The 24,072-nt window shown below is 36.8% G+C and overlaps 1 protein-coding gene across 1 annotated transcript in view; it reads right to left on the minus strand.

Moving 5' to 3' along the window:
- The window catches only part of CNTN4 (contactin 4), a 942,629-nt gene that overhangs the window by 802,143 nt on the left and 116,414 nt on the right, over window positions 1–24,072 (minus strand). The window lies entirely within an intron of this gene.

Here is a 24,072-nt window from a genome sequence, read left to right on the forward strand (position 1 = left end):
TGCATTCACCCAACTCCACCCTTTTCCCCCTCCCCATTTCAACCCTCTGATGATGCTTCAATGTCTTCCCATTAGTCATAGCAAATGACTGAAGTTTTTTAATTGGCCTACAAATCCATCTATCATCTAGCCTTTGTCAAATATTCCCAGTATCTTCCACCACTCTCCACCTTGCTCTCTGCACTCCAGATACATTGAAGTATTTTCATTTTTCGAAACCTGTCATGTTCCCCCTTTCCTAGTTAAGGGTTTTTATACATATCATTTCATCTGGCATCTTCTCTCTCTTAACCCACTTCTACCTATTCTTTCTGTAGATTCCCACTTACACTTCACTTTCTAAGAGAAGTCTCTTCTGACTCCCTAAGTCAGGTCTTCATAATATATTCTCACAGGACAGTATTTGCTTCTTCAAAGCATTTATCACTGATTGTCTATGTGACTTATAACTAGATCTCTCATTGCACTGTAAACTAAATGAGGGTAGCATCTATGTTGGATATCCCTGGTACCTAGCATAGAGCCTGACATGCAATAGATATTAATGAGCAAAATTAAAATGAGTAAGTGAATGAAAATGATAGTTTGGGGTAACTTTTTTTAATGTTCCATTTGTACCAAGGCATGATGGTATAAATAGAACAGAAAAATGTTGTATTCTTGAGGAAAATATTTAAAATTATTCCTGAGTCCCAAAACAAGAAGTATGGAGTCCAATAATGATGCTTATAAACAGCTAATTGCTTCCTAAAGAATGAAACAAATTATTTACTCCCCACATGTAATTCAATGAATAAAATTTAGTAGGAGTGAAATATGTACAGAATAAAAGAAGTTATATTTTATGAAGCTTTTCCAGTTACAATATGCTTTCAGATAAATGTTTCACTTAATGTCCAAAGGAGAACATGTATTGAGTATCTAGTGGTATTATCTCCAGTTATCAGATAAAAAAGTAGGGAAAGAGGTTTCATGTTTGGCCTGTGGTTGCATTGCTAATAAGCAGCAGAACGAAACCTCTTATCTCTAACTCCTGTGTACTTCCTACTAAATTACAGAGCCTTGGCAGTGATCCAGATGGTGTAAACCAGACAAGTTCTCCCGATGAGACCATGTAACTCCATGATGATTACGTTGCTGTTGCACAAAATTTTCATGATAATGTGCAATCTGTACTACTGCCTAACTAAGAAAGCACTCACCCCACAAAACTCAACTCTACCAACCTGAACTTTCCAAACTCTTCTCCACTGAATTAAGGCTTACATCTGCATCTCCTATTGCAGTATTTCCTGCACTACATTTTAAATTTCTTTTTTTTAAAGATTTTATTTATTTATCTGAGAGAGAGAGACTGAGAGAGAGAGAGCATGAGAGGGGGGAGGGTCGGGAGGGTCAGAGGGAGAAGCAGGCTCCCCGCTGAGCAGGAAGCCCGATGTGGGACTCGATCCAGGGACTCCAGGATCATGACCTGAGCTGAAGGCAGTCGCTTAACCAACTGAGCCACCCAGGCGCCCCTCCTGCACTACATTTTAGACCGATTTAGGGACACCTCTCCTTTAACTGAACTGGATGTGCCGGAAGCAAGAGGGCGTTCATATTTGTACTCTAGCACCTAATGCGATGCCGTGCTCACTATGGTCACTGAAATCCTGGGTGGTAAGTGGATATGTGCAATAGTAAATAAATGAATTAGGCCAAGAACAAGCACAGTACTACATGGTCCTGTGACTTCTAAATCATCAATACTTAAAATCTAGTGAGACCATTATACTGAAATCTGGTTCTCTAGTCAGCATAATAACCATTAATCCAAATACATCATGTGTTTATAATAATATGGCAAAGCTCCTCTTACTGACAAGTTAAGGACCAAAGCAATTTGCATCAGGGAGAAACATTATTTTAAGCAGACAGAAAGGATCAAACATTTATAAAAACACTGACAGGAATTAATACAAAAATGAGAAATGATACACAGGTTTCATTTATTCTAAATTTTGAAATATCTTTTAAGTATTTATTGTAGCATGTTGAAAAACAGAATGAGATATTCCCTTCCTACACAGACATTAAGGGTTCTGTGGTTTTATTTTTTTTAAGATTTATTTATTTGAGAGAGAAAGACAGCATGGGGAGGGGAAGGGGCAGAGGGGAATAACCAAGCAGACTCCCACTGAGCACACAGCTTGATGCGGAGCTTGATCTCATGACCCATGAAATCAGGACCTATAAGATCAGGACCTGAGCCAAAACCAAGAGTCAGACGCTTAACCAACTGAGCCACCCAGGTGCCCTAAAACTACCTTCTGTATTAGTAAGCTGCTTAATGTAAGGAACTTTCAGGTTACCTCGGTATGCATAATTCTTTACACCTGGGTTACTGTATAAATTGATAATGTTGGCATCATTAAATCTCATGCTACTCACAATAATCATTTATTCAAACTCTATTCAAAAGACAAGTAGAATGGAGAAAAAGAAATCTTTTGTTTCTGAAACGTATAGACTTAAGGGTCTTCTCAGCCACTTTGTTCTTTTGTTAGTTCTGAGCGAGTTCTAAGACAGCAGATCTTATCAATATGACAGGCCAAGATAAATGGAAACTCAATTTTTTCCAAATAACTATGGCCTTTTTTTCCCAAGCAAAAAATAAACCCAGAGCAATACTATTGAAAGCAAATGAATAGATTTTGTCAAAGCTTCAAGCAACAAGGAAGACAAGTATCTGGTCCCCTTTTAGCATAAGCTTGAATCATTTGTGACTGAGGCAATACTGAAAAGACAATTGCATGCTTCTCTGACAGAGAGATGGGTGCTACTGACTAAATAGAAGAAAAGGAAAATAGAGAAAAAAAATGACAAGAGTAATATATTCTTTGTTAGGACCACACACAAAATGATCAAGCTTCTTTCAGAGTAATTGATAAAGACTAAATTTTCTTTATGACAAAAGCAATCAACAATGCATCTGGCTTATGCTCAAGAAAATAACAATTTTATAAATTTATTTTATAACTTACTAACTCCAGGTATCATACCCATTCTCATCAGCTTTGTAAAATGACATTTAATGAATTTTCTTATCAGATATATCAGCATAAATCTCTGTCAAAGATTTCTTGGTCCAGTGTCTGGAATATAGGCATATCTCTGAGTAGTTCTATAAGGAGAGAAATTCACAAGCTGATGAAGTTTTTAAGTCTCGGTTGGATGCAATGAAGATCTCTTTTAATACCTATGTAGTACTGGTTTTCTTGCCAGATGATCAGGTTGTCATTTCAGAAACTAAAAGCTACCTGGCAAATTATCATCTGAAAACAAAGAAAGCTTATTAGATAGCTCACAGAGCAAAGAATCCTATAGAATGGCTGGAACAGTGAAGAAATGCTGCCAACACTAATTTAATAAGGTGCATTGTCCATATGATTATCTTTGCTGTTTTTCCATCTGTGCTGTGTATTTCACTTCTTGTTCAAACAGGCTATGGGCAATTTTTAGAAAGGAGAATCACTAGGCTCAAATCAGGGAGTCCTAACTCTTCCAGGATCTTTCTTGGAAAAAGCACTTCCATAGTGAGCTTTTTCATCTACAAAGTTAGAAGGGTGTGCTAGAAGACCTTCAAGTCTCTGCAAGAGAGAATAACTATGATTTCTAGGATGATTTTGTCATACTGCTGCTCCATTAAAAGGTTTATTAGGGAGGTCAATGGAAACCCAAAGAAAATGATCTCCAGATTCTCAACAGATTTCATTTTCCTGTCCATCTATGCCTGTCCTCAGTCACTGGAGATAACCCTTAAGTGACAGTATTCCAAAGGCAAGTATTTCATGCTGAATCGTACATGCCTGGTTCACAAAAGCTGTTTATGTAATAGTCAATGCATATAGCCATGAAAGAATGGAGAATAAAGCCAAAGCTTTTTAATCGACTACTTAAGAGGTTATGGAGACGTCACAAGGTGAAGTTATGAAGTAGGTTTCTAGTCGAGAATGCCATCTACTAACAATAAAATACTCAATATTCATATGATTTTATTGAATGAAGAGTCAACAGTGGATTTCAGTCCTGGAGCAGTTAAGAACCTGGTATGTAAAAATAAAAGCCCATCAATTCTTAGCATCCCTCTGGGGTTTTTGTGGGTATATGTTTAATAACTGTCATATCTCAAAACAGTTCAGTCTAACCCCCCATTTAACCTTAAAAATATAATAGTGGACAGATTTGCCAGCCATGCATGAATGGTTTGAATGCTCCTAACAGGTGCCCCATAACCAACTTCTTAGGATGCAAACAGATTTCTATCAAAAGCTCTCAAACTACCTCAGAAAAAAGTTTTTACTTTTATAAAAGTAAAAACTATATGCTAAAGTAAAGAATCCTACATCTCTCCCTCAATTTTTCTTATGATTTTCCACTGACAAAGCCATCCATTTAAAACCTGCTAATCCTCTGGCAGGGCTGTTTTGAGATGTGGAGGGTGATACGGGCTATGATAAGGGCTCAATTTCAATTATAAGAGAAAATACAACTGAAAACAAGAATATTATAACCTCATGTTTTCCATCTACTGAACTGGCAAAGATCAAAAGATTTACACTGTGTTGGTAAGTGCAAGGAATAAAAAACATTCACACACCCACCATTTTTGGCAGGTGGATCCATTGGTACAAAATATATAAAGGATTATTTACCAATATTTATAAAAAGTAATAAAGCAATTTTTTTTACTCTTAAATATCTCCTTTAAAATTATATAGTCTAGGAATATATAGTCATTGACCCTACTGGTTTTAAGAGCTACTTAAAGAATGAAGATTAAATAAAATAATGCATGTCAAGTATATAGAACAAAAAAGTATAGGGTAGTTCATGTCATTTTTATTATTAGATGATGATAAGATTTAATCATTTTAGAAAACACTACAAATTTGAGACAAGTGTCATATTCATTATGGTAAAAAGAAAAAGCCTATGTGTGTACTATACACACCTATATCTAGAACATGATTATTTAAATGCTCTGGTAAGCCTTGCCAACTAGAGAAATTTCTTTACAGAAATGTATAATTTATGAATTATCATTTGTGTTAATTTCCTAGGAATGCTTTGTTTTGGAATTAATAAATGTCTAAAAGAGTAGGGAAAAAAATCCTTATAATCTCAATCAAAATTATTATAATTCTATTAAGACATAATTGATTCAGCTGAAGAGTAATTTAACATTTTTCCAGCATTTTCTTCTCTTTCTATAACTAAATTACATTTTAGCCATTATCAACCATTCATTTTAGGTGAATGACAAAAAGAAAAAAATGTGAAGTGAAAGCACATTCATTTGACATTAACCCAAAATAACCAATTTGCTTCTCATGAGCCTGACTGTTGCTGAGGTGCATTTGTTAAATTATAGCAGCAATTTTTCCTCAGGAATCTTCTAATTTTGTTCCAATCACTGGAGTCATGTTTATGTATTTCCTTGCACAGATATACTGCTTCTTCAGAGAACTCTTGAGAATAGAAATTCTTTATCAGATGATTGAATATCAAACAGTGAGATGACTAGCCAGTTAGGTTAAAAATATGAAAAGACATTTAAATTTAAACATAAAGGAGATCATCTGAATGACAAATTATGGGTGATGTAGAGGAATGAATTAGGGAGAACTTCTTCCCTTCCTTTTACTCTCGAGCTGCTCCATACCTAAGCAGTAAAGCTCAGTCACACTATCCTATTGTTTAGAGCTCTACTGTCCAGTAACGTAGCCACTGGCCAGATGTGACTATCGAGTACTTTGTCATGTAGCTAGTAAAAATTGAAGATGTAGTACAATTGATGTAAAATATCTCATTCATAACTGTTCTAATATTGGTACTTGTTGATACAAGATCTTGCCCCTCAAAACAAGGCATTGACCAGCCTGGTATTAAAGTCAGAAGGTGTGTTTCCTGCGGGGTTACCTGGACAAATCATTTAAAGCCCCTGAGATTTTTTTTTTTCTTAGCTATAGAGGGCCCATCTGCATGACCAACAACATTGCTATGAAAATCACTTAAGGTATAGATGAGAATTCTTCAAGCCATACACATTATGACACTTTAAGTGGTATTAATATTTAGTTTTATCTCAACCAACATTTGGAATAACTGATCGTTTGTAATTCATCTAAATTGGAGCAGAAATACCACACCTTTGCTGCTAATCACATTGCTGTGCAGGGCAGGCAGCAGCTGATTTGTCCAATCATTAAGTCATACCTTGGATTATTCCATAATAATTCTTTTTCAGGGGCCCTGTGTGGCTCAGTTGGTTAAGCTTCTGCCTTCAGCTCAGGTCATGATCCCAGGGTCATGGGATAGAGCCCTGCATCAGGCTTCCTGCTCAGCAGGGAGTCTGCTTCTCTTTCTTTCTCCTTCTGCCCCTCCCCCTTGCCCTTTCTCTACCCCCCCCAAATAAAACAATAAAACCTTTAAAAAAAATTCTTTTTCAAATCCAGTAAATAGAGTATGAATCTCTCAAAAAGCTTAATAATTTTAACAGTACCAAAATCAAGAGTAAACAAATTTTAGATTAAAAACAGATTCAAAATCAATGATGGTGTTTTTCTAACAATTCTCTTTTTCATATACTCACATTCACTCATCAAACATTTCAGTTGTGCTCTACAATACAGCAAAGTAGACAAGATCACAAGCTTTGGAATTACCGACTCTAGAGTGTTAAATTTCGGCCACTTTGAGTGTTTTATGTGATCCTTCCAACCCTGTAATATTGGAATCAATTATTAAATGTTGCAGGATTTTTGGAGAACTAAATGATGTGTTAATTAGAAAAAAATTAACTCCTAGCACATGGTGTTTAATAAATATTAGCTAAAATAATAATATTTATTATTATTTAGTAATTGTTCTATACACTGAAGATAGTAAAGACACAGGCTTTGCCTTCAAGGCATTATTAACACTATCATCTATCAGCTGTATCTAAGGAAGTCTAAAGAGTAATTATTTTCCAGTATCCAGGAAACCATATGAATCTTACAGGCTGTTATCCTAATATTTAGTCCTGTGTAATTACAGCCTTGATCCTCTGAAGGATCCATTCAAGAAGCCTAAAGATTTTTGCAAACTAATATAGAGTTTACCTAATACGTTTCATTTAATCAGTCTTGTCATACTGAATTTCAGAAAGCTCTTGAGGAAACAGTGGTTACCTCTTCTAGCAGGCTTAAAGTTAGCCTAAGTACTCTGTTAAATGGATTTCCTCTTAAACCACTTTTTAATAACACACAAACCCACCATCATCACATCCTAATGCAATAATCATTTACCATGATCCTCTGGTTCAGTGAGAGAGGTGAGAGATAAATAATAAAAAACATCAATACCTTCTTGCATCCTTCCAGAAACTTGTCTCACTAAGCTCTTACCATGAGCACCCATCAGTTTTGCCAATTTATTTTCTTCCTACAATAAATCACAGAGTAGCAACAATGTTTAAAGCAAGGCCCTACTGGCCAATTTGGCAAAACCTCTATATTAGAGTTTCTCAAAAGTTGTACCACTTGGTAATCATTTTTTATGTGGTGAAAAAAAAAAAAAACAGAATCCATATGGCCACAGCAGATTCTACCATCTACTGTCAAAATGGAATGTCAAGGGCACCTGCGTGCCTCAGTCAGTTAAGCGTCTGCCTTCAGCTCAGGTCATGATTCCAGGGTCCTGGGACTGAGTCCCACATTGGGCTCCCTCCTCCGCCGGAAGCCTGCTTCTCCCTGTGCCCTTCTCTCTCTCTCTCTGTCTCTCATGAATAAATAAATAAAATCTTTAAAACAAAAAAACAACAAACAAAAAACCAAAATGGAATGTCAAATTCCCCTTTGCAAATAGCTGTAAATTAATATGGCATGTCAAAATTTCCATACACTGGAATAACTGATTTCAAATCTATCAACCCAGTCCTATTTATTAACTATTAATTAGATGATAGAAGACACAACCCAACTTTCCAAAGACTTATTTTTAAATAGGTCTAAATTCTAGTCATTCATATATATTACAAGTTGTTATAGATGGTCTTCAAAACACAGTTCTAGCCAAGTAAATCACTTAATCAAAGCCTCAATGTTCTGATCTGTAAAATGGAGGTAATTACAGCTACACTGTAGTCATTTTACAAATATAAGAAATAATGTATATAAAGCACTTATCACAGTGTTATCACCACTATTGATGTATTTTATTAGCTAGGGTAGGGGTCTGCAAACTTTTCAGTAAAGGACCAGATGTTAAGTATTTTCAGCCTTGCAGGCCCTAAAATCTTTATCAATACTATGCAACTGCTCCCCTCAGAAGCAGTCATAAACAAGACAGAAATCAATGAGTGCGGCTGTGTTCTAATGAAACTGTATTTGTGGACACTGAAATTTGAATGTTATGTGGAACTATTATTCTCTTGTTTTGTTTTTGTGTTTTTTTTTTCTCAACCATCTAAAAAACATAAAAACAATCTCAGTTGGTGGACAACATAAAGAACTGGAGAACCAGAAATGACCATTGGGCCATAGATTGCCAAGTCCTGGGCTAGAGGAGTCTGATCTGAATTAACATCAATTGATTCTATCATTAATTGGCCAGTTTTTAGGGGGAAAAAAAATCACTTGCAACAAATTGAAAACGCTTTACATACAAAACCATGTTATTTTCATTACCCTGTTGAACGCTTTTGGAAAAACATAATACAAGTAATCCCTGCTTTCCAAATTTTGAGTTACCTACATTAGTTACCTACATTAGTCATTAATGGCTTTTTTCATAAAAGCAAAATCCTCCTCAGCTTGCTTTTGGTTAGCAAAAACAGGTACCAATACAGGTCTGTATAAAAGCAAAGTAGCATAACTCGAACTTTCGGGAAGAAGGGGATACTCTTTACTTTATGCTATTTCAGCCTACAAAAGGTTTCATAGGGCCTATTTTTGGATAGTGGGATAAACCTGTGTTTTGATTTCACTATTTAAACACCTACCATTTTGTAGAAATTTTAGGGGTATTTCATCTCCAGTGTAAAAAGTTCAACAATGGCACTTCAAAGCACTGCAAACAAATTTATTTAGCATGCTTGTTAAACATATTGCTTATTTTCCTTATAAATTAACTGGTTTGTGAAACAAACAAATGAATCTAACAATACAAGATGCAAAAAAACAATTTCAATAAATAGGTCTTCATTTACTATTTAATCTTCTTTCTGCCACTGACTTAAAAACAGCTGCCAGGAAGAGATGCAAACACCATATTTCTCCAGTTACATAATGTTAATTATAATGGAATTACATTACAAATAAAATCTTAATCATGTTGGCCACTCTTCTCCGTGTTCTTATTACTCACAGACTCCCAATCCATTAAATCTGCTGTGCTGCAGTATTAAAATGGATGGAAGTGCAGGGGAGAGAGAAGATGAATTTGGTTTGGTCAAAAGGTCAAGGGATAATAATTTAGTTAAATAAGTAAACTGGGGCATAATCTTTTCATCCTTTTTATATCTTATGCTTTTAATGCTGGATTATCTGCAAAATGAACAAAGGCAGTGAATATCAGGTCAGCTCTGCTGAGAATATCGAGCTGACTGACAACGGCACTGAAGGATGTGCTATTGAGGTTCATATTAGTTGCTCTCACGACATTAACTTAGAGTTTGGAGATATTTATCAAGCATCCCTTATCTATCCATACTTTATGACCCACCAATTTATTTACTTCTTGAACTTAATTACAATGGAAAGTGAAAATACAGGAATGCAAAGATAAATAAGCCATTGAAGTTTACAAATCCACAAGACAGGTTTGTTTGTTCCTTTGTTTTCCCAGTCATGACATCAACTTAGCACCCAATTAACAAAATAGCAACATTACCATGGTTGGATATATGTACAGATTGTTAAATATACAGGTAATAATGAAGCATAGATACATACTATAAAGCCAGACTGTGTTCTGTATACTTAGCCATTTATATATTTGTAGGATTATAGATAATTTACCTGCCATTCTAAGCCCGAATTTGTCTGTAACATGCAAATAATGATCATAGTTACCACAAATTGTTAGAAGGATTAAAACAGTTAATATGTGGGGGCGCCTGGGTGGCTCAGTTGGTTAAGCGACTGCCTTCAGCTCAGGTCATGATCCTGGAGTCCCGAGATCGAGTCCCGTGTTGGGCTCCCTGCTCAGCAGGGAGTCTGCTTCTCCCTCTGACCCTCCCCCCTCTCATGTGCTCTCTCTCATTCTCTCTCTCAAATAAATAAAATCTTTAAAAAAATAAATAAAAAATAAATAAAAAATAAAACAGTTAATATGTGTAACTAGTTTTTATATTAGCTAACACAAAGTAAGAACTATGTAAATCATTATTAAATAAAGCAATGGCTAAAATATTTATTGACTAATACTCTATATTACTGTTTTTATAATACTTGCATTTTGATAGGTCACTACTATTTGGCTTTTTTTAGATCTACATGAGAAAAAAAATCTAAAGAACTTAATAGCCCTATCCATGATAAATGTTTGCCAATGATAAATCTAAGGGTTGTTTGCCTCAAATACCACCAACGTCTGACATAATTAATGAAACAAAATTACAGGGCAATAAGGCACTTAGTTCTAAAGCAGCTAATAATGAAGGAGTCCTTAACCAGCAGTGTAGAAAATTTGACTCTTCCATAATAACCCTGAAAATCTGCCACTTCATTAGCTCCTGCTCTGTATGTAAAGTGGTTACTTTCAATTCAGTGCTTTCTTCTCTTCCAAATATCCCTATGACCTACTATTTCCAAACTTCCAGGTCCTCAGAAATAAACTTGACATTATTCTTAACTCAGTTCCATATAACAGAGCATACCGCTTTGCTAACGACCATAGGGAATGTCAAGATGTAGAAAAGGCAGCCCCAACCTTCAACAGGTTTACAATCTATTTGGATCAACAAAAGAGAACATAAGTAAGACAAAAACAGAAACATACAACCATACAGCAAGGAAGAACTAAAACAGCAAACCTGGGTGCAGTTCTTTAGTGTTGAGAGCGTTTTTACCAGTGTGTTCTCTCATTTTGTGCCTCCATCCCACCCCAGTCCAGGAAATAATCCCCAGGAAATAAACTGTATTGGCATTATAGATTACCATACAGAGCCTCGGGAAATCTAAGTAACTTGGTCCAGGTCTTAAAGATGGAGGCAGAGCTGTAGTGCAGAATCCAGATCTTCATACTCACATCTAAGATTTTAAACTACAGCACTCTCTTCTCTAAAAACAGAGACCCATAGGATTCCAGTACTCTGTCATAACTTCCCAGAGAGAGGATGTGAGACAGTTCATGATGAGTGGTTAAAAGTGAGCATGTTGGGGCACCTGGGTGGCTCTGTCAGAAGAGCATGCAACTCTTGATCACAGGGTTTTAAGTTTGATCCCCATGTTGGATGCAGAGATGACTTAAATAAATAAAACTTAAAAAAAAAAAAAAAAGAGGAAGTAAGCATGCTGATGGGAGAGAAAGGTCACTGCAAATGGGAAATGGTGCCAGCTCAGAAAGGTAAAGAACAAATTCAGGGTAATGGTTTTGAATGGAGACTTAGGGGGTGGGGGTGGCTGTGTTGACAAGAATAGAAAAGTCATTAGCTACTATTCTACATTTCCTATTGGCTGCACAAAACACTGGAGAGAAAGACCAGGGTTTTGAAGCAATTGCATTGAGCATCAGTAAGCTAAATTTCAACTGCAATACCTTTAATGCCAATCTATCTATCCTATTACCTCTCTTAAGACTCTGATATGACCCATACACTCAATCTGATTAACTGGGACTCCCAAACCTACTGCTACCCAATATTGAGCTGACAGGAAGCACTTTAGTAAATCTTAATTTCTTAAACACTTAGTTAGAAGTACTGTGCTAAAATTTCTTATTTCTTCTTATTTTATCTTCACAATAACCACAACAGGTCTGTCAGGGGTGCCCAAGACCACCCCTACATTCAAAGACTTGCAAGAAACACTCACAGAACTCAGTATCTAAGCTGTACTTATGGTTAAGGAATTATTACAACCATGTATTAGGAATACACAAATGAATAATACGAGAAAAAAAACACAGATGGAATCTGTAGGAATCCATATGCAAACTTCTTTATGTTCCCCTCTCCCATGTGGTGGTCAGAGAGTACACTCTTCTCCCAGCAATGAAAATGTAATAATATATGTGCAATATATCCATTCAGGAAAACCTATTAGGGACTCAGTACCAGTGTCTGTTTGTTGGAGGGCTGATCCATAGGTACTCTCTGCCTAGAATTATCAAAATTCCAGATCACAAGAAAGGAGGTGTTGAGCACAAACCATATTATTTGTATTAACAGACTAGGCAGAGTGAACAACTCTTATCAATTAGGAAACACTTTCTATCAGTACCAGCCAAGGGCCAATCTTACAACCACCTTTCTTAGTTTTGGGAATGCTCTATCAACTCTCTCCTGCACACGGGGCAGTTATTACTCCACAAAGATCAAGTAACTACAACATGGAGACATTCAATAACTCATCTAGGATCCTAGAAGTTCTAAGTGCCAGTGTGTCTTTGTTTGACAGCTCCTTAAAAATACAGAGACAAAGGACTTGTCAAATGGTTTAGTTTTAGGAAAAATTCCAAGAAAGAGAAGTAGAGGTGAGAAAGAGATGACTAGGAGTCAGGGAAATGTGAGGATGGAAAGCTCATCCAAGGGTGTATTTTTTTTTTTTTTAAGATTTTATTTTTAAGTAATCTCTATACCCAACACGGGGCTTGAACTTACAACCCCACAATCAAGAGTCACATGCTCTACCAACTGAGCCAACCAGGCACCCCCAAGGGTGTTTTATTAATTTGGTTACCACCATGGGCAAGTGGGGATCAATCCCACTACAGCACAGAGGGAAATGAACTTTAACATTGTCCATTCAAAACACTGAAGAGGAGAATAGTTATTTACTGGTTCTCCATTACCTATTGGTCAAGGTTCTCAGGAACTATTAGCTTCCAATATTAGAGAAATCCTAGGGAAGAAAGTAAGAAGCCTTCATGTGGTTTTGAAGCAAGCGTAGGAGTCAAAATTTGTATCTAGACAATGCAAGATAGGGCATAAAAGGTGTAAATGCAGTCTATACTAGCCCTCGGCAGTTTAACTTGCCCAGACTATACCTAGGGCATCATGGTTGGCTTCCATAGCTTCCAGGGATTAAAGACACAATAATATGGACCAACATGACAGTTTTAACTACAGTTCACATTTGGTGTAGAAGAGGTTAGAGTAAAACTACATCTCAAAAATTCTAGTCATAACAGCATTTTTTACAGGAAGCTATTTAAGGCCAGCAGTGGTGTATATATATAAAATTTTGCAGGAATTCTGACTCTGGCTTAGTCAAGTTTCTGTCAAATATCAGATTTCTATTAAATAACCTGTTAAATATGGACATATATATATGTGTATATATATACACACACACACACATATATATATAAAACTGTGAGAAATGTGTGTGTGTGTGTGTATATACACACAAACAACTGTGAGAAATGTATGTCTGTTGTTTAAGCCACCTAGGATAGGATTTATTTTGCTATGGCATCCCAAGTTACGACAACAGTATACCAGAAGAAGGAAACATTTTAAGTGGAAGCAGAGAAAACAAAAAATAGGGTAGCTGTATTTGTCTAAAACCAAGTAGTAAAATATTGATCAACTAATTTAAGCAGTGTCTTGAACATGGTAAAAACAATAGCTTCCTGATAGTTGGAAATGAAGTGGATACAAAGTATGAAATGAGTTATATGTACGAAAGGAAGTTATTACAGAGAAATAAATAGAGGCATGGTATGAATTTGGCAAAGCAAATTCCATTAACTTTAAGGTCTGTATTTCTCAAAAATGCCATTTTTTATTGGGGAATATTTGATGGTTTAAGACCCGCTCAAAACAACCATAAAAAAATGTTTAAATCAGGCTGAAATGTGAATTACGATTATGAGTTCTAAGTAAATAAACAAAGCTGATATAAATTACCTTGTCACAATTAAAATAAAAACAAAGCCATCTTTTTATTACATTTTATTTTTTATATACACCACAATTGAAGAATCTTCCAAAGAACTGTGCTTTAAAACATAGAGAGCAGTAACTTTAAAGCTCTGGGAGAGGTAGTTTAATAGATAATTCAATAGGTACTCTGGAGGCCTCTAAATAACATACAGGAAAATAATACACACAATGGCCCAGACGAGTCACCATAACCCAAGTAGCAGATTTTGCCAAAGCCGTGCCAAATAACATTTTTCAGTAACCATTGAAAAAGGCATACAAGAAAAAAAATTTAAGTGAAATAAAGTCCAGTTCACTGACAGAATATCTGACTGGTTCATGTACATTTCTAGAAGTTTTCTGTGTCACTGGGATATGAAAATTCAAAATTATCTCAGACATATATGTATTTTTGGAGCCCTACAAAAAAGTATTAAGCTATAGCCAAGATAGATGAAGGACCAAAATTAGGAACTGGTTAAAATATCTATCACCAACTCTCTTCCTTCAGAGCTACTGTTAACATCAAGCTAGACATATGAAGATTAACACTGTGCCAACTCACCATCCCTGTGCATCTAGGTATTTATGGAAGATAAAATCTGCTTCATAGAAATGTGCTGAGAACTAGCTCTCTAGTATCTGCAAGCCCTTTGTAAACCTACGTGGAAGCTGAGCCCAAATCTTATCATTTCTTTAAACATTTAACACCTTCAACTCTAGCATTCTCTTTAACAGATGCTCCTCACATCTCACATGTCAAAGCACAGCTTCCTACAATCCCTAAAAATAGAAAACAGGATGACACATTTTGGTCCTGATAAGCAAAATTGAAGTTGCTATAGGACAATCTGATAAGCCAATCCTAGTATTATGAGAAATGGAAGGACCTCATTCATGATAGGAGAATTTAGGGAAGGAGAAGAGTAAATTGGGACCAATCTTTCTTTGTTGTACATAAACACTCACTCTGCCTTTTATCAAGGGAAAGGCAATTCCCTTTGGCTTAATACTATAAATATGTTTATCAGAATATGTAAGGTGAAGAGTTGAAGATAAGGAATTTTTAAAAATTAAATGTCACATATCTAAGCCAATTTACAAATCTGTTAATTCTACATGTCCAGATTTGGACATGTGTCAAAAAAAAAATATTGGACTTATGTTTTAGAACAAAGTTGTAAGACAGTATATGCATGTTCCTCATTTCTTTAATATAAACATACCATACTATTGGATTCTAAAATGTACTTTTGTAAACTTTGCATTTATCTGAAACTGATTGTATCTAAAACTGTGTTGTATTTTTAATTCTTGTATTCTTCTCTCCCCTTAACCCCTCCATAGAAAGCTGTGATTAAACTCATGGGGTCTCCTCTTAACTACAGACACATGCCAACCTCTTTCCCGTCTGCATGAATTCTGCACAAGCAATTCCATCTCCTTGTAATTTTATCCTCCTTGATCTTCACATGCCGATTTTCTCATCCTGAGAAATTCAGCTGAAACATTCTCTTCTAAATACTGTAGTCCCCAATACACTAATTAGTTTTCACTCACACTGTCAGCCCTTGTAACCCTTTCTTCCTTTCCACCCAATCACATTAATATCACCATACCTCTTGGTTATGGTCACATTTGTTTTTTCCAATTTATTTTCATGTATCCATGGGTTAGGTGTCTCCCCTATAGACTTTAAGCTCCCTGAGTGGATTATCTATATTCAATTCATTTACCACTCTCTTCCTACACCTAACATCTACTAGGCAGTCAAATATTTAATCTAGGACTATGTACAAGTCTATCTTTAGATCTGGATTAGAAAAAAAAAAAAATGACTCCAAGGTAACCTATTCTTTATGCACTGCTGTATTTTCCAAATTTTCTATAACAAACATGTATTTCTTGTTAAATCAAGAAAAGTATCCCCTTTTCTAAGGGTGGCTTTCCCTTTATAATGCTTTCTTAGGGCTTTGATTTTGATATAGTCCAGGTATTTGAGTCAAAGGCAGTCATTTACTGCTTGGTCATCAAAATGTACATATTAGTCTTCTATGGAAAAGATGTTCCCATCAGTGAAGAAGATACTCAACTATCTGATAGTCCTGTTGGTGGTCATGATCTTCAAAAGCTCCCAAGGAGGAAAAATAGGAGTTAAAAAATTGACAGTTTACAAAAGATTCGATCCAACAGCATGAAATCACTTCCAGAGGTGTAGCAATCAATCTTTTTCTTAAATGGTATCAACCTCAAAGTCCATAGTGGAACAAGATTAACTTGTTTGGAACTAGACCAACCCTTCAAGGCCAGGAAGGTGACAAGAGAAGGAGCCTAGTCAGAAAACACACTGCCTGCAAGAACAGTAACAAATATAGGTCAACTTTTTCCTAAAATAGACAAGAAGGAAGTCCGAAGGAGAGGGTTGGTGAAGCATTGGGATGAAGAATCATGTCACAGAAAAGCCCAGTAGCATTCACCAAAGTAAAACAGACTAAATTCCAGGGGCTGAACTTCAACCCTTGAAAGAGAAACTTTAAGAAGTCAGGTAAAGTCATAATCCTACATTTAATGTAAAGTCCTGAAGAGAAAGGCTCTTGAACAGAGCATAAAGATCCACTTTTCAGAACATGGGTCCAAGTGCCTATAATCTAAGGGTCTAGTTATTTAAACTAAGTCACAAAGGGCAGACAAGCAACAAGCAGAAAACATCCATGAGCTATAGAGTAGTGGGCTACTCTGTCAAATTTACTGTGAAAGAGAAAGAGCTGCTCAAGAAAAGTAGCTAATTTCTATCTGTAATTTAAGGATTTGATTCTGTCATTAAAATGGATCTAAAGTAAACACTGTAAATTATTAACATGTCCAAGGAGGTTAAGAATACACAGATAAGAGGTGCCTGGGTGGCTCAGTGGTTAAGCGTCTGCCTTCTGCTCAGGTCATGATCCCAGAGTCCTGGGATCCAGCCCCACATCGGGCTCCCTGCTCCATGGGAAGCTTGCTTTTCCCTCTCCCACTCCCCCTGCTTGTGTTCCCTCTCTCGCTGTCTCTCTCTGTCAAATAAATAAATAAAATCTTTTAAAAAAAAAAAAAAGAATATACGGATAAGATATGGATTATCTTGTACAGTACTATATATAATTTAAAATATTTGTATTACTTTTTTAAGAATTAAAATGCTAAGAGACTATTTTCCTTTATGCAAAATTTCCTCTTTTCAACTGACCACAATAGTTTAGGTTACTATTTAATAAGATTCTTAGATTACATTTAACTATACTGAAGAGTATACACATTGAATTTATTTATTATGTACCTACTGGAATGCAGCATAAGCCCCTCCCCTTGGGTAGACATGCTATCCTACCTAAGGTTTTGATGGTTCACAGGATCATGGATTCATTTCATGTGATTGTTTTCTTGGGCTTTATGCTTTTTTTGTGAGGAAAAATTTTTTGTTACCAATTTTGACTTTAAGAAGATTTATACTCTAATGTCAACTAATAATGTCAAAATTCTATCATTCATAATGTCCCTCTCCTTCCATCTAAGACACTGCCTGTTTTCTTACCCTTACTACTCTTTGAAAGGAAAAAAGAAAGATGGGGGAGAAGTTTGCATTGCCTCTTTCAAGGAAAAAACTGACTACCTTTACAAAAGCTCAACATTAGGGGCACCTGGGTGACTTAGTCAGGCCTCTGCCTTCAGCCCAGGTCATGATCTCTGAGTCCTAGGAAAGAGACCAGGGTCTGACTCCCTACTCGGTGGGGAGTCTGCCTCTCCCTCTCCCTCTGCTCCTAACCCCACTTGTGCACTCTCACTCTCTCGCTCTCACATAAATAAAATCTTTAAAAAAAATAAAAACCACAAAAACTCAACATTAAACAAATATAAATCTGAACAATTGTCTGATTGTACTTGACCCCCATGACGATACCATTTAAGGCTTGCCACTATAATCTACTCATTAACTGTCCAAATTGAGAAACAAACATGAATTGATCTGAAAAAAACTAAGTGTAGGACTGTTTGGGGATGTAGCAATATTCAGATTTCAATTAAACTATTTGTTCCTGTATTCCTTTAAGCTATAATGAACACAATTTCCATACTCAGGATTCTCAGAAGGCTGATTTATTTTTATTTATTTATTTATTTATTTATTTATTTATTTATTTATTTATTTATTTTAAAGATTTTATTTATTTGACAGAGAGAGACACAGCGAGAGAGGGAACACAAGCAGGGAAAGTGGGAGAGGGAGAGGCAGGCTTCCTGCAGAGCAGGGAGCCCAATGTGGGGCTCGATCCCAGGACCTTGGGATCATGACCTGAGCTGAAGGCAGACGCTTAACGACTGAGCCACCCAGGCACCCCCTTTTTTTTTTAAAGATTTATTTTTAAAGATTTTATTTATTTGAGAGTGAAAGAGAGAGCACAAGTGAGGAGGAGAGCGAGAAGCAAGTTCCCACTGAGCAGGGAGCCCAACTCGCACTCAATCCCAGGACCCTGGCATCACGACCTGAGCTGAAGGCAGCAGCGGCCCAAAAGACCAAGCCACCCAGACGCCCCAGGAGGCTAATGTATTTAAACCACATAACCCACCTTTCTAGGAGCAAACCTATTGAACAAATATGTACGTTTAAAAAAATAGTCCTACTTTGCATTTATAGACACCATTCAGTTTCAGCCCACGTTGAAAGAGTACAAAATTTCTAAGTATGAAATTTGAGTGAAACAAACATAATAATACTCAGCCACATGGTATGATGTAATGAATCCCAGTTTGAAACAAGCCCACTAGCATTCTCCAAACTCATTTCTGAGCATAAGGGCTGTGCCATGCCAAAGAGCCCATTCCACTGAAAAACTAAAAGAATAATTAAAGTCCATTGATGTAGTCTGTTGCTAACCTAACATCCTAAATTCTGTAATCTTAGCTGTGTACAATATAACAAAATAATAACAGAAACAAATCCTCAGTTGCTACATTTGTTACTTTATGCTCCCAGGGAAATAATTTCCTATGAGAAAAGCACCAACTCATTTCACCAATGTACCACTTAATGCACAAAAACAAAACCTACTTTTCATGGGGAAAGCAGACTTTTGGTGACTGGCAAATGGGAAGGGTGATAGGAGCCTGGAGAACATTTGATCTGTTGGCAAGAGAAACCCTTACACTGCACTCTGCCTCAGCTAAATTTGAGACCTCAGCACCTTGAGTTTATACATTAATGCTGATTGCTACTTCTCAGTGGATAAACACTGAAGGTGCAGGTGTAGAACACATTCCAGCTTTTTTTCTAGAAAATAACACACATCTGCTCACTGTACAGTAATTACTGAATGGTAATTAGAACTTAGCGCTGGGGTTTAAATAACAAATGGTGGATTTTTTTAGGACCTGGCTCAAAATGAACTGAAGTCTTAAGTCCAGTGATTTTGCACAAGGTTCCAGGGAGGCAAGGGGTAAAACAGGAAGAGTATCAGGCCATGGACTAGGAGCTTCAAAGTCCCTGTTCTTCATCTGACTAGCTGTATCCTATCATCCCTCAATTTCCTCATCCACAAAATGAGTGAGTTTAACTAAAGACACCTAAAGCTCTCAATTTCAACACTCTAACTGTCCCGTTTTTCAGATTATTTTAAGACAGTAATTTCAGTTAGTAAGCCAGCTTCCCAACTTGCCAAGCAACACCAAACATAACAATTTATGAAGTGGTGCCAATGTTGGCAAGACACCTAAAAAGTTTGAAACGGAAAATTCTTTCATATCAGGAACAAAATCTGTATTTATAAAAGCTATAATGATCACAAAGATTCATAAAGATCCCCAGTAACCTGTGGATCACACTTTGAGAAAATTTCTTCTCAAAATTCTTCAACCCGAGTTACATATAGGCATCACATGGGGTCAATTTAAAAAACACCGGTACTTAAGCTCCCATCTGAGATCAATTAAATAAGAATCCCTGGGGCCAGGCTGTCATTACTATTATTACTATTTTTTAAGTCCCCATACAATCCTAATGTTCAAAGACTGAAAGCCACTGTTTTAAACAAAAATAAAATTAATTAATAATGGGGGGGCATTTTAAGGGCATTCAAGAAGAGCTTCGATATGGAAAAAAAAAACATTTTAAAGCATCAGAATACCTATAACGTTCTAAATGTATAATGTAAAAATTGTAACATTTCTGGGGGGAAGGGGGCATACATCCCCACACAAATAATTCTCAGACATCTGCTGGATGTCTTACAATCCAACTCAATTCTGATACCTATACCCAGAAATAATCAGGTTCCATAGGTAAAAGCTTCAGTCCTACAAGACTTCCCAGCCATTGCCTCTGCCTTGCCCAAATTCAGACGCCAAATGCAAATCCAGCATATCCAGGCTGTTCCCTGTGCTGCTGACCAACCAACTACAAATTGCAGGTTCCACAATCCCCTTCAACTGAGGATGCCAATTCTAAATTCAGATTGTTACCTGTACTTCTAGCCAACTGGCTATAAATTAGAGGTTCCCACAACCTCCTCCTTCCTTGGGTTGAATTAATTTGCTAGAGAGGCTCACAGAACTCAGAAACATTTTACTTACTATATCACCACTCAGGAAGAGCTAGATGGAGGCCATGCACAGGGCTAGGCATGCAGAACAGGCCAGGAGCTCCCATGCCCTGCAGACATGCCACTCCCCCATTACTTCCCCTGAGTTCCCAAACCCAGAAACTGCAAATGGCTGTGTTCCTGGGTTTTTAAAAGTCATGATTGCGGGCGCCTGGGTGGCTCAGTTGGTTAAGCGACTGCCTTCAGCTCAGGTCATGATCCCGGAGTCCTGGGATCGAGTCCCGCATCGGGCTCCCGGCTTGGCGGGGAGCCTGCTTCTCCCTCTGACCCTCTCCGCTTTCATGCTGTTTCTCTCTCTCTCTCTCTCTCTCTCTCTCTCTCTCTCAAGTAAATGAATAAATAAAATCTTAAAAAAAAAAGTCATGATTGCTTAAATCACTGGCCACTGGTAACTGATTTAACATCCAAGCCCTCTCCCCACAGAGGATGGGAGCAGGGGCTGAAAGTTAAACCCTCTAATCACACCACTGGTTCTCCTCGCAACCAGTCCCCATCCTTAGGTGCTTCCCAAAAGTCCCCTAATTAACATAACAAGAGACAACTTGGTCATGCTCAAGGCTTAGGAAATTCCAAGGGTTTTGGGAACTGTGAGTCAGGATCCATGGGTCATTCAGATGACCAAATATATATTTTTCATGTAAATCACAATATTGCAAATGTGTTTCAATATTTTTAACTAACAACCAAGAAAAATATATATTTTAAATTCAATATGAAGAATTTACTAAGTTATTTTAAACTCATGAATGGTAGTTGTTACAGACAAAATTGTGTTATCAAACAAGTTTTGAAATGCCTTAAATATAGAAATTTATTTTTATATCAAACAGGTTTTGGAATGCCTTTAATACAGAAGTTAAAACAAGAGTTGATTCTAATCCATGTAGGAAAACATACACATAGTTCTCTAAGAAAAAGAGCAAATTAAACTAATAGTTTAACCAATAGTTAAATTTAGTTTACCTTACCCAAGAATACTCTGAAAATCCAATTATCAGGGAAATTGTATTACTGCCAAAAATATGGTAATTGTTAAATAAATATTACTTGTTACTATCGTCCATCAATTCATTACTATTTGCTTTTGTGTTTACTTCTGGAAAAAAATAATAAAAAGCCTCTGCTTCCAATGAGTATGTAGTGAGTGAAGTGGGCAGATTCAAACAATTAAAAGATGGTAAGAAAGCAGTGAGAAAAAAGGAGGGCAGCTGGGAGAGAAATGAGTAGTCTCTTCACAGAGAAGATGGAAACAGAGTTGAGGACCTAGTAAATTAGTAAGGTTTGGGGAAAGGAAATGAGAACTAACATGTTCTTAGGCCCAATAAGGACTTCAGTATGCCAGGACCTAGGGTCCCAATCATGATCAACTACAGCCATTGTATCACATCACTTAAAAGATCATGGTAGCTGGAACTACATCAGGATCAGCCAGGTGCCATCACTTCCTCTAGCCCTCTTCCTGTGAAGTCTCACAAAAGTGAGAATAAAGTTTTTATTGACATTATGAAATACCATATATAACTTTATGCATTTTTCAACTTACATTTTCCACATCATCATAGATCATGGACATCTTTTCGTGTAGGTAAATATAGACCTAAACTATATCCATTTTATGAGCTCCATATATTCTATTGTGTGGTTACAGCATAAATTTCAACCATGCTTATTAAAACAAGACTTGGATGAATAAAACTGAATACACGAAACAGGGACATGGATATATTTATGCACCTCTATAAAGATTCCAATAAAACAGACACTAAGACAGACACACTGTGTTACCAGTCAGGAAAAGGCTAGGTTATGCTTCAACAACGATAACACTACAAAATTAAAACTCAGTGTGTTAGAGAAATTTTTGGTTGTCACTTGTACTCCACATCAGACATGGAAATGCAGAGGAGTCCTGCTCATCACTCTCGATAGGAACCCAGATTGACAGAACAGCTCCCAGTTGGAGCACTGAATGCTGTCATGAATAGGAGGCAGAGTTAGCAAAGGAAATGATGGCCGGTTCTTAAAATTTCTCCCAAAGTCGTACTTACTATGTCTGTTTTAGGATTTCAGCATTATCAGGGGAGCTACAGCAAGGTCCAGTGGAGGACCTTGCATAGAGCATAAAGTCAAAAGCTCAGTATACATCTCCCTGGCAGATCTTTTCATTGGGAAGATACTATGGTGATTCCAAGGTAAACCACAGGAAATAGCACAAGATACATTCCAGTGTTGAATGAGAAGGCAGTGCTTAGAAACACAGACTTTTAGACAGATGTGGTATCACCATTATCCACTTAGATGATAGTGGATATTATCTGAACTTCAGGTCTTATTTTGTTATCTATAAAAGGAGAATAACAGACCCTTATGGGAGAGATTGGCTACTTGTTCACCAAACTTAATTTCCTTCCCCCCTGCACACAAGGCTGGATTACATTTTCCAGGCTCCCTTGCAATTAGGTACCACATGAACAAGTTCTTACCAGTGGAATGTCGCTAAAGGGCTAGATGCCTCTTCCCAGGCCTGGCTCATATAAGACCATCTCTGCTATCCTTACCTTCTCTCTCCGCTCTTGTGGTGGGTGCAACAAAGAACCCAGCAAAGGACTCAGAAGGTCTGTAAAGTGGTGAGCCACAACTAGAAAGACACATTTGTACTAAACTGTTGGGTGGGGGCACCTGGGTGGCTCAGTTGGTTAAGTGACTGCCTTCAGCTCAGGTCATGATTCCGGGGTCCTAGGATTGAGCCCCATATCAGGCTCCCTGCTCAGCGGGGGGCCTGCTTCCATTGCTTGTGCTCTCCTGCTCTCTCATTTTGTCAAATAAATAAATAAAATCTTTAAAAAAATTTTTTTTAAATAAACTGTTGGGTGAAATAGAAACATCTATTGTGTGGTAGTTGGGACTTTAAGCATTTAGCCTACACACACTATTGTACTCCCATATTAGGGCAGTTATAAAAACTAATGAAAAATTAAAAGAAAATTCTTATCACAGTGCCCATAAATACTGCATACTAAACAACTACTAGCTATGATCCTTGTACTATTCTGATATTTACTAGTTGATACGTATGAGTATTTTTTGTACTCTAGTCAATTTCAACTTGCATAGACACCGTTACTGACCAATAAGCACATTTAAAGCAAAATGGGCTCCAAAAGTCATTCTTAATATCACTACCTTCATATCAAATACAAATACTGTCCAATAATAGTCCAAAACTAAATATGGCTTCTTCCTTCTTTTAGTAAAAACCCAATCCTTAGAAATGTTATTTCAAGGTAAAGGAGCACTCACATTCATTATTTTGAGAACACTGGCACAAAT

The sequence above is a fragment of the Mirounga angustirostris genome, unplaced genomic scaffold, assembly GCF_029215605.1.
Source record: "Mirounga angustirostris isolate CCGP_5_RB_7025 unplaced genomic scaffold, mMirAng1.0.hap1 SCAF_1, whole genome shotgun sequence".
Taxonomy (NCBI): Eukaryota; Metazoa; Chordata; class Mammalia; order Carnivora; family Phocidae; genus Mirounga; species Mirounga angustirostris.